Below are 14,120 nucleotides of genomic sequence, written 5' to 3'. Positions count from 1 at the left end.
CAAAATTCTAAGCAGAAGATTTTAATAAAAATAAACTATTCTGAACCACAGGTAGCTCCCAGTTACCAGGGAATGGTAAAGTTACTTCTGAAAAAGAGTAGGAGCACTCAAGGACATGAGCAGAACTGTGTTGGAATCTCCACCTCCATGTGGAGGGAATTAAGCCTTGGTGCCCACAGGCTGCCGGTCTGTTTCCTGGGTTCTTTTTTTTTTTTTTTTTAATTATTTTAAAGAGGGTAAAATTAAACACAATAAAACAGAACATAAGAAAGCAATGTAAGAGACATAAATTTCAAAGCAAGACAATCAGAGATCTTTACTATTTGTCATATTGTCTCTTGTTTTCTTCCAAATAGTTGTCCATATTCTCACATACAGTGAATACACATGAAACAACATAGTATAGAACTAATCTGAACAAGATGAGGAAGGCATTTTAGGTCTTCAAGATCAGACAATAGGGAAATCAACAACGGCTATCATAGTGTCTCTCATTCTCTTCAAAATAGCTGTCCATATCTTCATGTATATTGAAATTAAACAAAACAAAACAAGCTAAAACGCTCTGAACAAAGAATAATAATATTGCTGGATTTCACATCATGACACTACAGGATCAGCACTGCGTACTGCAGTGTCTCTTTTACTTTAAAGTAGTTGTTCATTTCATCATGCATTATAGGACCAGTTCTCATAAATTGTTTATAGGTTCTAAACATGCATGAGTCTTTACATGTATTTCTATCCTTTCTGTATTAGAGGTAAAAAACAAAACAAAGCAAGACAAAACAAAACAAATTCCTATAAAAACATGAAATAAAAAAGTCATATAAAACCATAGTACAAGGTGATCTACAATGGTTACTGTGTTGTTTCTTATTATCTTCAATAGAATTGTCTATATCATCAGGCATATATAATTGAATACAGCAGTACATAATAATATGAATAAAAACAAAACATTGTAGACAGTGTAAAACTTCAAAAGTAGGTAATAAAAAATCAGAGTGGGTATCCTAGTGAATCTTGTCATCTTCAGTGTAGTTGTCTATACTCTCAGACTTGATACTATCAATCATAAGATTTGAATAAAATCTTTCAATATAAAACAGCAATCTAACAAACCAGATACAACTAAAATCAGTCATGATAAAACAGTGTAAGTTATACAGAGCTTCAGATTAAGTTAATAGGAAATTAAGAATGATTACCATACTATATCCTGCTGTTTTCGGGATAGCAGTCTGTGCCGTCAAATCTAATACAAGTAGACAAACTGGAACAGAATATAATCCATATAAACAGAGCAGTGTGAGTAATGTGGGTTTTAAGTCCTGGTACACTATTAACAATGTCCTCTGCCTTCTTTTCTTAGACTATTCCTCCCCTTTCACTCCCACAGGGCACACTGTGCATTTTGGGTCCCACCAGCTCCTTCACTTTTTATACTGGGGGGAGGCACCCTGCTATTTACCTAAGTGATTCCAAACCTTCTCATTCCTGGACTTGATCTCAAGTTGTATTCCTTTACCTACAAAAGCCTCAATGTTTTCCTCCATTATAGCTAAGTAGTTCTCTATTGCACATAAGTATCTTGTCTTTCCAACCTATCTTCAGATGCTGGTTGAATTGCCTCTATTTCTCTCTGGTTCCCTGTCATACAGAGAATTGTTTTCTCATATTTGATTTGTGGTCTATAAACCCTTTTTCGGGTTAATTATATTTCCTATACAAAGCATCTTGGTGGACCCTACCTCCTGATCTACTCTGCCTGTGTTTCTTTCTTTTTTTTTTCTCTTTCTTTTTCTTTCTTTCTTTTTTTTTTTTTTTTTTTTTTTTTTTGTGTGTGTGTGTATCAAGGCCATCTATGTTAGAGATTATAGCCAACCTTCTCTGCCTCATTTCTGCTATGCTGTTTTTCTGCCATTGGTTGTCTACTTTTCTCCTTCATTTCACTGTCTGCTCCATTCATTGTGGCCTCTCTGCCACTGTTTCTGATATCCTGGTATTTGTTTTGTCCTCTCCCTCTAGAATGTCCTTCAGTATTCTCTGTAGGGTTGGTTTGGTGGTCATGAATTCCCCCAGTTCCTCATTGTCATGGAAGCATCTTGTTTCTCCATTAATTTCTAGAGAAAGTTTTTCAGGATACATTAATCTGGGGTGGAGGTCATTTTCATTCAATGCTTGGAATAACTTTGCTCCAAGCTCTTCGTGATTTGATGGTCTGTGTCAAGAAGTCTGCTGTGATTTTGATGGGTTTTCCCTTATAGGTGATCTGTTTCTTTTCTCTGATGGCTTTAAGTATTCTGTTCTTATATGGAATTTCTGGGATCTTGATTATTATATGTCTGGGTGTAGCTGTTTTGATTGTAGGGGACTGGAGTTCTGTATGCCTCATACATTTGAATATCATTTCCTTTTCTTATGCTTGGGAAGTTTTCCTTAATTGTTTCTGTGAATAGCCTTTGTATTTCCTTTGTTTTTGCCCCTGCTTCTTCATTCACATTTTTTATTCTTAAGTTATAGATCTTCTTGTTGTCTTCTAGCCTTTGTATTATTACTGCCTGTTTCCTTGTTATTTTTAAGAGATCTTTCTTTCATGATTACACATTGCAAACCTGTCTTCAAGTTTTGATATCTATCCTTAGTTTCTTTCAAGCAGCTTTGCCAGCTTTCAATGGAAGTTTTAATTTCCTGCTAATCTCTCTGAATCTGCTTCATGTACTCTAGGTTTTCTTTATATTCTTCATCAAACGTTTCTCTCATTTTTTTTTGTTCCTCCCTTCTTCCATGTGTCTTCTTGAGAGGTGCTTAGGATTTTTTTTTATTAATGTACTTTTATCTTGCTTTACTTGATTAAATATTTCACTTTTGAGCTCATCTATGAGGTTCCGAAGGTATCATTTTATGTCCACTGATGCTGTGTCTGATACTGCATGTTTGCTGCCCTCAGTCTCTTTTGTATTTACCTCTCCTAGATCAATATTCTCAAGGTTGGGGGCTGGGAACTTTTTCTTATTTCTTTCTCTTGTCATGTTTTTGGTTTCTTCCATACAGGTGAATAGTGGAGGTCTCAGCCCCTTTCCTTGTTGGCTATGGTTCTTCTGAAGGGTGCTGGCTAGGGATTTCTGCTCTCTCCAGTTTGCTGTTGGTCATTGAGGTGCAAGCAGGGGTGGTGTATGCTAGCCCCTCCCCTCCAGGCCAGTCAACCTGCAGGGTCCTTCACTGCATTAATGTGTGCCACACATAAGGAATTGGTTTGGGACGACTTATTGGGCCCCGGCCAGGAGTGTGACCCAGGCCAAGCATATTCCACTGATCTGCTCTGGGAAGGGGGCAACTGACTGAAGTCACTGCCATTCCTTGTTCCTGCCCATCTTGCCTGATTCCAACATGTCATCTAGTTGGTTGTCCCTTTCCTGTGAGAGGGTCTTATTCCCTGTATCCGAGGGTTAATGCAAGTCTCCACACTGGCTCTGTTCTCTGCTGGGTTTGCCAACCTTCCACTTCAATGCGACTGCAGAACCAGTGGGTCATACTGGTGCAAGTTCGGGTGGCTCTGGCAAGTCACAGCAGCTTGAGTTTGGGCAGCTCCTGCGAGAGTGCCATGGCCGTTAATCTTAGCTGCTCCAATGGTAGCCCCAGGTCTGCCTGTTTGACCAGATCTTTTCCCTTTAGTTTTTTCCTGGATCCATCTCCCTCTGTTTGGACCTCTCCAAGATGTTTTATTCTGGCCTCCTGGGTTCTTTCTGTGTCCACATAGGTCTGCATTTGTCTCTGGCATTGGTCATCCATCTGGCCAGACCAAGGTCACAAGAAAGGAGATATCTGTGACCTCATAGCTCCCTGTTGACCCTAAAGGTCTGGGATTTGAAGAAGACAGTAATTTAAAGTGTAAATAAAGGATTGGAATTGGAAAGGTTTGTGCTTCCCACAGGGTAACTCACAATCTTCTAAGATGAATAAAATACTGAAATGATGAAGAATCTAAAAGCTAAAAGTCATGTTCTTCTGCAACTCACAGGGTAACTCTCAATCTTCTAAGATGAATAAAATACTGAAATGATGAAGAATCTAAAAGCTAAAAGTCATGTTCTTCTGCAACTCAAGTCACAATAAAGGGAGAAAAACAGAACAAAATTTACTCTTAAATTTGTCAATTTTAATATATGTTAAAATACCTGAATAAGAAAGGTATGTACAGAAATAGAATGCAAATAAGATAAAGGCTTGCTGGACCTTGGCACAACTCAGTGAGTTCAGACACATGGAAGAGTATCACAAAGAACTTGGGAAGCAGAGAGTGGAGGTGTACCTTAGTCAAGCACCTTCCAAGACCAGATGTACTACCCACTGGCTTCTCTAGACCTGGAAAGGAGGATGAGTCCTAGTTTGCAGGTAAGGAAATCTAGTCTCAGAAAAGCAAGTCATTTGCTCAAGTTCCACAGCTAGTAAGCAGAGGAACAAAGACTCAATCCAAGTTGGGCTTCTAAGGCCACTCTTTCCACTGGTCACCATGTGCCTGAATGATGAGGTAGGATAGAAATTGATCTTGGTATGTGTCACCTACTCATGACAATGGCAAGAAGGTACAAGACCCTGACTTGGGAGGCATTCTGTCAGACTGCAAAATCCTTGTCAGATTAGACTCACTTTCAAAAGTGTATGATTACAGCAACCATGAGTTCTCTATATTTAACCACCTCCAGCAAGACTAGCCCTAGGGGAGAGGATGCCTCCTATCAAACACTACAGATGCATCTGTCTATTGCAAGTTTGTGCAGGGAAGAGGCCACATCTGGGTTCTACTAGCTTATTTTCCAGATTTTTCCTGGAATTCAGTGATGGAAGCCTAGGAACAAACATTAGAAATGCTTCCTTGGCTCTTTGTTAATATGAAACTAAGAAAGTTATCAGACAATATCCTGAGTTCCATTCACAGTACCAAAGGGGGCAGGGAGAACATTATCAGACCTAAGGCTAGTTGGCAGTCCTAACCAAGTAGAGGAAAGGATGTGCTGTTGGGTCTGTTCTTCTCCTTCCAACTCTTTTTTGGTTTTCATTCTTTTCTCCTTTCCTAGTAACAACAGGGCTGCCTGTGTAATTAGTTCTAAGGATAAAAAATGTATCTTCTCTAACTGATAACTCACCACAAGCACAGGGCTGGAGTGGAGTTGATTCTAAATGAGAATGTCATTGTTAAGAGCCTTCTAGACTGACAACACTGATATTTCCACATCAAACTAGCAAGTTCTGGAGTATCACATGGTCAAATGAAAATCTTTCATAGCATAAACCTAGGATGATTCCATACTTTGGGCTCTCAAGCCTTGTATAGGCTCCGGCTCACTGGACAGAATCTGGTCTAATTTCTAGCCTAAACCATGTGACATGGGAAAAGTCACCTAACATCTCTGTACCTCAGTTCCAGAACTAAACTTTGAAATTCCACGACTCAGCTTTCAGAGCCCAGCCTGCAACACCTTCAGCGTGACCTTTGCAGTCAACCTGAACATAGGTAATTAAATAGCTTGTTACACATCAGTATAATGAACAAATGCATACTACTAGTCAAGGCCCCCACACTATTTCCTTTCTTTTCCTTAAAGACTATGAAAGAACAAAGTTCTTCAACCAAAAACTAGAGACTTTGATTTACTGTCACCGAACAAGTTGAAAAATCTTAGTTAAGAGACACTTGAACCTTTTAAGTATCATCTTGTGGTAATAATGACCTCTCATGCATATTTATGCACTTAGCTTTATAATAACCACTTGAAAGGCTGGGTTTTTCTCCCCCAGGGAATGAAGCAATGTGAAGTGCAACAAAATATTCTAAGTTCAAAGGTCCAGATATATAAAATGCAAAATGTTAAAATTCCTTCCACAAACCGAAAGTGTCTTGGTGCTTGACAAGCCCATGTACTTACAGACTCAGGGAGAAGGTGGACACTTGAAAACCTTTGAAGGCTGGGAAATTCTTGCCTTGCCCCTACCAAGCATTCTTTCTGAAGAGGATGTCCTGCGCCTTGCTGAAATGTGTGCAGTGTACCTGGATCTAGGCAGGTAACATTTAGAGATAGATAAACTGGTTCTTGCTTAAGTACTTAACAAAGAATTCCAAAGAGGCCCCACAGCCAGAGTTACTTTGCAAAGCCTTTCTGTCAGTTCTTCTCAAAGTAAACTCATATAATCACATTTCCTCAGTAAGTTATTTTATTTCTTTATGTGAGACAAAACACTACTTTTATTATTAATTAATATACTAAAATTAGGTTATGCCATTCTGGATATGTGAAATTGAATTTAGTACTTTCAAATATATTTTTAAAGGTGGCTAAAAATAAATGTCTTAATCTTTTTTTCTTATTCCAACTAAGCACAAATTTCCTTCCTATGAAACTTCTTGCTGTTATAAATGATATAAATGCCATTTATTTTCCAAAAGGAGGAGGAAATGATAATAATAGTTCACATTTCAAAATTTAGTTAATAGCTAAAAAAATAAAAATATAACAAAAAAGAGGGAGAATCATGCATAACTTTTGAGACCAAATTCATTAAATGGAAAAATGAGAAGAATTCTTTATTTTTTGGATCAATGCCAGACATTTAAGGTTTTCCTTTTTCTGAGATCAAAGTGAAGATATAATAGGATATTCAGAAATTTTCTTCTTGAAGACATGCAGGGATAACATACTCATCCTAGAGAAAGACAACATGAAAGATTCATCAGATAGTGGACACAAATGACTTCTTGATTCTCTCAGTTCTTCCTTCTCTAATGAAATTCCACCTGATACATCTACCACAGCACACTGTTAATTACTTTTCTATTTACTTAGTAGACCTTCAAGTGGAAAGCAATCTATTGTCAGGGAATTGTTTGACTCCTATGCTAAGTGGAAGGCATTCTGATTCTGTAAGGTTGGAGACAGCTGGGCTGAACTTTTATCTCCTTGCCGCATCAAATTAGCACCCAGCAAATCCCAGGCACAACAACAAATTTTTTGAAATCAATAGAGTAAAGCTGGGCATTCTCCCGTTCTTTGCCCTGAAAATAGGTAGAAAGGATTAACTGTAGCATTTACATGGGGGGTGGGGTGTTTATGACAGATCTAACTGTAAGACCTTAACCTTTTAAGTCCGTGATGTAAAATATACTTCTAAAAATGTTCCCAGACTCACAGAGCTAGACAAAAGAGTGAGTTCTTGTCTAAATACCTATGAAATCTATATTCCACGTCGAGGATGTGGCTTTATTCCTTTACCCTGGGTTTTCATCAAGCAAATGTGTGACTCTGTGGCCACATCAATAAGGGCCTGACCTGCTTTCATGCCAGGGTCACTTAAGGGTCAGTTCAAAGGAAAACAGAAGCAAAGAAAAGGCTCAATCCTCACAATTGCTTTGGGCTTTTCAGGCACTAGGGAAGAAGTAGCAGCTGTCAAGGAGGTTCCCCTGGAGGCAGTTATTTCAAGTAAAGAGGAAGGAGTGCAAATCTGATGACAAGGAGAGATCAGCCCCCATTTCTCTTCCCTCAAACAAGACAGCAAAGCCCTTGACTTATAGACAGATCTCTTACTACTGAAGAGTAGTAAGCAAGGACTTCTCTCCATTTCATCTCTTTTCATTATTTTACTTTGCTTTTTATTTGTGTAGTTCTTTTTTTTTTTTTCTTTTCCCTAGTAAAACTGGTCGCTTTGTGGAATTTTAAAACAAGCCCAGGGAAGAGGTGCAGAGAGGAAAAAAGAGCACTAGGAAGATAAGCCAGCCATTAGCATTTGCTCCCATTCTCATCCTTTGGGTAGACTTGTCTCTGTTCAAGTTATCAGGCCCACTGAGTGACTATTGCACAAATGACCACCTCAGCATGCAGGGACCATGCCAGGTGGAAGCCTAGATTTGAGAGTATGTACCCTGACCAGCACTGTCTCTGTTGGTTCAGGTGCCCTCATTACAGCTCTACTGTGGTCACCTCTGAGCCTCAGCTCTCCTCGGCCTTTACTTCCTTACTTTTCAAGGTGACATTCTGTTTTAGTTATTTTTCCTTGTTGCTGAGAGAAAATACTCAACACCCACAAGTTAAAGTAAGAAATGTTTACTTAGCTCAAAGTTTGTAGAGGTTTCAGTTCATAGTTGGCTAACTCCAGTGCAGGATGGCATGGCAAAGGGGCATTGTGCAGGAGAAACAGTTCATGGCAAGCAAAAGGCAGAAATTTCAAGTAGCAAATCCAAGCAACCACAGCAGCTTCTTTCTGCCCCTTTTATATTCTTTCTAGGCTACTAAGTTTAGGGCGGGTACCAGACCAACCAGTGGACACATTTAGTAATCACCCATGCTTTTAATTCCAATATCACACACCCTAGATCCAAACACCTCTGAAAAAAATAACAGTACAAGGCTTTGAGGGGGACATCTAGATATAATCATAACACACCCCAAGACTTTCCCTATAGACCTTACTAGCTCATATCTTTTTGAAAGATCTGCAGAATCTATTGCTACATTCCGTGTTCCCTATCTACTAGAAGGGAAGGAGAAGCCCAGGAGCTCTCCTCCTGAGCTTCACTGATACCAGGAATTAGGGCTCAATCCCTTATGAAGATTTCATTCCTCTGATTTCCTTTCCTTGTCCTTCCACATTTGGTGTGGAGGGGATCCTTTATTCCTTTTTGCAACTTCTCAGGTATGGCTTTGCTCACTACTGTACAGCAGGACTCCTGTCCACAGCCTCTGCCACCAAGGCTATTTTTAGGTTGTTCACTAAAGACTTTACATGACAGGAACATGTCCTACCAACTCCTCGAGACTGTCTTACATCTGTGGTACTAGGGACTCTCTCCTGCCTTTGACCTTGTTGATAAGAGTAGAAACTACTTCATTATGGGGATGTTATTTCTTAGAGGGCTTAATTTTTCTCTCTCTCTCTTTTCTCCCAATGGGAGAGTCAATTATGCATCAGAGTCTATTAATCTTATAAATAGTTATGGAGCTGAAGAGGCTGAATCGAACAGCTGAGGTTTTAAAGAAGTTGGAGTACTGGGCCATTATTATAATCAGGCTCTGTGATGTATAATCATGTCTCTGAGTGACCAGGTGCAATTCTTTAAGTCTGGGAAATTGTAAATGACATGTAGTTGCTTTTTAAAAATGTATACCAGGCAGCATCCTCAAGGCCTGTACTCATGATCAGTAAGACTCAGGTCCCCTCTTGGGGGTGGCACCTACTTCTAGGTGCCAGTCTTCAGGGCCTGCCTCTCTAACATGGCAAACCCTGAAGATCAGAAGAACCCTGAGGATGAAGTTCTCCTCATCCTCTTGTCCTCACAAAGTAGCTGGGGAAAGGACAGCCTGGATTAAGATGAGAGATATGCGCTGTCCTCTAATTCTAAGACCTATTTGTTTGTATGTCTCTTAAATTTAGTTCAGTAGCATAAAAAAAAAAGAATTTATCTTTCTCCCCAGATGCAACAAACAGATGCTAGAGACCAGAGACCTTGAATAGTCAATAAAAAATAAGTTATAAAATCTATAAAACTGCTGAAAGAAATAAGAATTTCAGCAATTTCTAGGCTTTTTTCCCCCCAGGCTGCTCTTTTGATCAACTATGGGGAGAGGGATAAAGTCAGTTGTGCATAAAATTCCATCTGTTATTATAGCAAGGAATGAATGTGGTTAAAAGAAGAGCAGAGGATACAGTGATATGTGAGTTGTGATACTGACAAAGTAGAGATAGAGAATGGTGCTAGTGATAAAGACGAAGTTGTCATTATCAATTAGCATTTAATTTTGTAAAGATCTTGAAGGTGATGAGTTCTTTAGATTTTAATGTGTATCTTCAAAGTAATTTTGTAAGCTATTTAAGAGATGCCCCATTTTACTACTCTCCATAATTCGATTATACAAACTATCCACCAGTTCTTGGATATGCAAAAGCAACATCAAAATGATTTTCCTCATATTTTGGTAGAATTTGATGCTAGTTGCAATGATAAGAAGTGACCCAAATTGAAGCCAGGAACCATCTACCCATTCATCTGGGTGTGTAATCCATTCAGACTTCAAATAGCTGCTGTTTAAAGTCACTCAATAAAAATCCAGAACCCAAAATAGGACAATGCCTGAACTCTGTAGTCAAATTCCCTTGGATTCTAATCCTAATGTCACCAGGATGCTTGCTGAGCTTGTAAATGAAACACTCAGTTTCTCAGTTTCCCTACCTGTGGAATGGAAAGAATGAGACTTAGCCCACGGTAATGCTGTGAGGGTCAGTAACTGGAGCGAATCCTCAGCAGAACACTGTCGGAACTATAGGTAGCAATACAGATCTGAGTTATTCCTTTGGCAAAATTATGTTTCAAACAAGGATCAAGTGAGGTGGTGAGGCTGAGATTATGCCAGTGGCTGGGGTTAATCTTTTTTCTTTCTTTTTTTTTTTAATCGGTACCGGGGATCGAACTCACGACCACCTGCTTGCAAGGCAGGTGCTTATGCCGCTGAGCTAATCCCCAGCCCCTGCTGGGGTTAATCTTAATGCATTTTGGTGGAGTCATCCCCAGGAAGGATCACCCTACTGTGGCAGATGGTCTGTCCATTCAACAGTTCCTTAACTATTTCAATGGATCATATTTGTTGAGTGCTGAGGATTGGGGATTTAGAGTCATAATCTTTGACTTAAAGGAATTCATGAACTATGAGGAAGGCAAACAATTACACTACCATGAAATTAGCATAAAGCACAGAATGGGGGCAGTTCCACAGCGTTCTAGTTCTGCCTGATTCTGATGTCTAGTTAGGTCCAGAAAGCTTCGCAAAGGAGAGGATGTTTAGGTTTAACTACCAAAAAAAAAAAAAAAAAAAAAAAAAAAGGAGTAATATTGCTAGACAGATGAGCTAAAGAACTTATTCTCATTAAAGCAGTGGATATTTATTAGAGGCAATTTTCCCCCAGGGGACATATGACAATGTTTGGAGACATTTTTTTATTTCCATGACTTGGGATTGTTGCTCTGGTGGAAACAGGCCAGCAGGGAAGCAAGGTACCATGCATAGGACAGTCTCCAAATAAAGACATATCCAGCCCCAAATGGCAATCATACCCAGGAGGTGACTCTCCTAACCAAATTACTAGGAAGTTACATATGCAAGAGCAGTGGGCATGAGGGTCACAGGCTGCCTGGGAAATCCCTGGTCATCCAACATGGTTTAAGCACAGGTGACTGTGCAAGCCCGATCAAGTCATGAAAGCTGCCCTTCCACATGACAGATACACAATACCTACAGTTTAAAGGAGACTTTTTTTTGACTCTAGTTTTGGTAGGTTCAGTCCATGGTCATCTAGCTCCAAAGCAGAAAAGGACATAGAGGAGGAATGCTGTCCATGCCATGGTCACTACTAAGCAGAAACAAAAGGGAACATCCAGGGACAAGAATATAAATTACCAAGTCATGTGATCACCCAGTGATCTGCTTCTTCCCATTAGGTCCCAGCTCTGAATAACATACCAACTATGAATTTATCAATGGATCAATACACTGATTAATATAATGCTCCCAGGATCCAATCACCTTCCAAAAAACTCATCTCTAAACAGGAGACTTTTGGGGGACATTTTAGACCTAAACAATAACAAGCTGACCACGACCAGCTAAGATTTGGTCCTGTTTTGTTCTCCTCAAACTTTCCTCGAAATAGCTCCCATGTCAGAGGAAATTACACTCACTGTTCCACATTGGGTAGTTTTAGCTTAAAGCAGCTAAAATTCCTGCATTATCCTAAAAGATCAAGCAAACTTTGCTTCTTTTTATAATTCAAATAAAAAATATAGTAGTGCCTACTTTTCAACAGTTTCATTTTCCATGGTCCAGTTACCCACAGCCAACTCTAGTCCAAAGGTATTACATTAAAAAACTTAAGAAATAAACAGTTCCTAAGTTTTAAATGGTTTGTCAGTAGTATGACGAAAGGGTAGACCACTGTACTCTCTCCCACCTTGGGTGTGAATCATCTCTTTGTGCAATGTGTCCATGCTCTGTACACTGCCCACTGGTTAGTCACTTAGTAGCTGTCTTGTTTATCAGATCCACTATCACAGTAGCACAATGTCTGGTATCCAAGTAACTCTTATTTTATTTCATTATGGCCTCAAAGCACAAACTTTTATTATAGTATACTATTATATTCACTCTATTTTAGTATTAGGCACAGTTGTCAATCTCTTCCTGTGCATAATTTATCATAGGTCTGTATATATAGGCAAAACATAGTATATTAGGATTTTAGTACTGTTCTTGATTTTACAGATCTATAGTTCTTGAAATGTACACCTTGTAGCTAAGAGGAGTAACTGTAATGGTGTGGTCCTTTTGCTCTACAAGTTTAAACAAAAATCAAGAATTAAAGAAGATAAACATGTATTCAAAATTGAGGATGAGAAGCATAAATGAACAAGGGAAAGGTTAGAGAATTCTGAGCAAGAAGATGTCAGGGCAAGTATGTGAGCTCATGTCCACTGTCACAGAGAGGTACACCAAGTGAGTCAATTCAGTGATGCCAAAAAACTCTTGTGGGCAAAGGACTGATTCATGATTGGTATCTTTAATTATTTTTTAAGAGACGGAAAAATGAGATTTCACCATATTTCCCTGGCTGGCCTCCAACTGCTGAGCTCAAGCGATCCCTCTCCGAAATATCAGGATGAAAAGAGAAAATTCTCTTTTACAAAATGACTCCATGGGAAAAAAAATGATCATATATACAAGGGGTAGTTCCAGAGTATTGGCTAGCTCCTGCATACCAAACTGAAACTGATCCCATAGAAGAGAGGAATCTTGAGATCCCTGGGTGGAAATGAGTGGAGTCCTCATCAGGAGCAAATAGGAAAAAGCCAAGTAGACACCTTCGAGATCCAAGGTCACAGCTCAGTTTTGAGCTGCTCCCTATCAGTGCAGGGATCAGAAGAATGGAGTCCATTTGCAGAAAGTACACTGGACCAAGAAAGTAGACCTCCCAAAGGCTCTGACTCCCTCAGAGCCTGAGTAACCAGCAGAAAATCACTTTGCCTCCCTGACTGAAGAGTAAACTAGAGGGAAACCAGTCCTGGGGTCCCAACTCTCATATTTTGTGCTTCCCGGCAGCAGAGTGAGCCTTACCTGGAAGTGGTAACTCAGTAGTGTGATCCAGGATATCAGCAGAGTACTGGCTAGCTCCTGCACACCAAACAGAACACTTACAGGCTTGAGGCCCCAAGGAATTTAGCAGCAGAGTGTAATTTTCCACTTTCATAACTTCATTCCTTTGTGTTTTGAGAGCTGTTTTGGCCTTTAAGAGTCCCTTATTATAAAAATCAGTTGAATCCCTTATCAGGTAACATTTTAGGCTTCAGAGAACTTTTTAGAATGGATTAGCAGGAACGCAATGTAGAATATGAGAGAGAAGTCAGCTTGTTTTACAAAAGCATAGTATAAATATTGTCAATATCTTTTCAAACATATTTGTCTACCTATTTATTTAAGTAATACACTTTGAGGTTCTAAGGCATTTCTCAAAATTGGAAATGGATCTTTTTTCACTTGTCCAAGGGTTTCATACTTGACCAAAGGCACATTAATAGAGAGTGTTATTGACAGCATATGTCTTTTTGTTTTGTTTTTTGAGACAGGGTCTTGATATGTATTTCAGGATGGTCTTAAACTTGCTATATAGTCCTGGATGGGCTTAAGAAATTCACTGTGATCCTCCTGTCCAGACTCCCAAATGCTAGGATTACAGATGTGTGCCATCACATCCAGCTTATTATCATATGTTTTTGTTATTCTCTCCAAAATCCACAATTATAGGGCTTTGAAATGTCATCTTTCCAAGCCTCATGATATGGAGAAAATTTTTATTCCTCCAAGTCTCTCAACTATCAATGAAGGGGTATTGAAAGAGCCGACCTCCACAGCTCCATTTTACAATGGTAGGAGATGAGCCAGTTGCTGAGTTTGATTTCAAGGGTACTTGGGAACAGCAATTTGATCAGTACACAAATGAGGGGAAGTGGTTATGTAAAACTGGGAGCTTCTCTTGTGCATCTCTCAATTGAAAGTGCTGTTATAGCTCAGTAATAACTTTTC

The 14,120-nt window shown here is 39.3% G+C and overlaps 1 long non-coding RNA gene across 1 annotated transcript in view; it reads right to left on the bottom strand.

Annotated features, from left to right (window-relative positions):
* Positions 1–13,883, bottom strand: part of LOC106026899 (uncharacterized) — a 50,695-nt gene extending 36,812 nt beyond the window's left edge. The window contains exon 1 of the long non-coding RNA XR_001200496.2: positions 13,155–13,883. This is a non-coding gene — a long non-coding RNA (uncharacterized LOC106026899). The remainder of the gene's footprint in view (positions 1–13,154) is intronic.
* Between the last annotated feature and the right edge of the window lie 237 nt (positions 13,884–14,120).

The sequence above is a fragment of the Cavia porcellus genome, unplaced genomic scaffold (genome assembly GCF_034190915.1).
Source record: "Cavia porcellus strain 051 isolate PalLab524CR breed Dunkin Hartley unplaced genomic scaffold, mCavPor4.1 scaffold_22, whole genome shotgun sequence".
In the NCBI taxonomy this organism is placed as follows: domain Eukaryota; kingdom Metazoa; phylum Chordata; class Mammalia; order Rodentia; family Caviidae; genus Cavia; species Cavia porcellus.
Note: the sequence above shows the minus strand (reverse complement) of the source record. Positions and strands in the feature narration are given on the sequence as shown.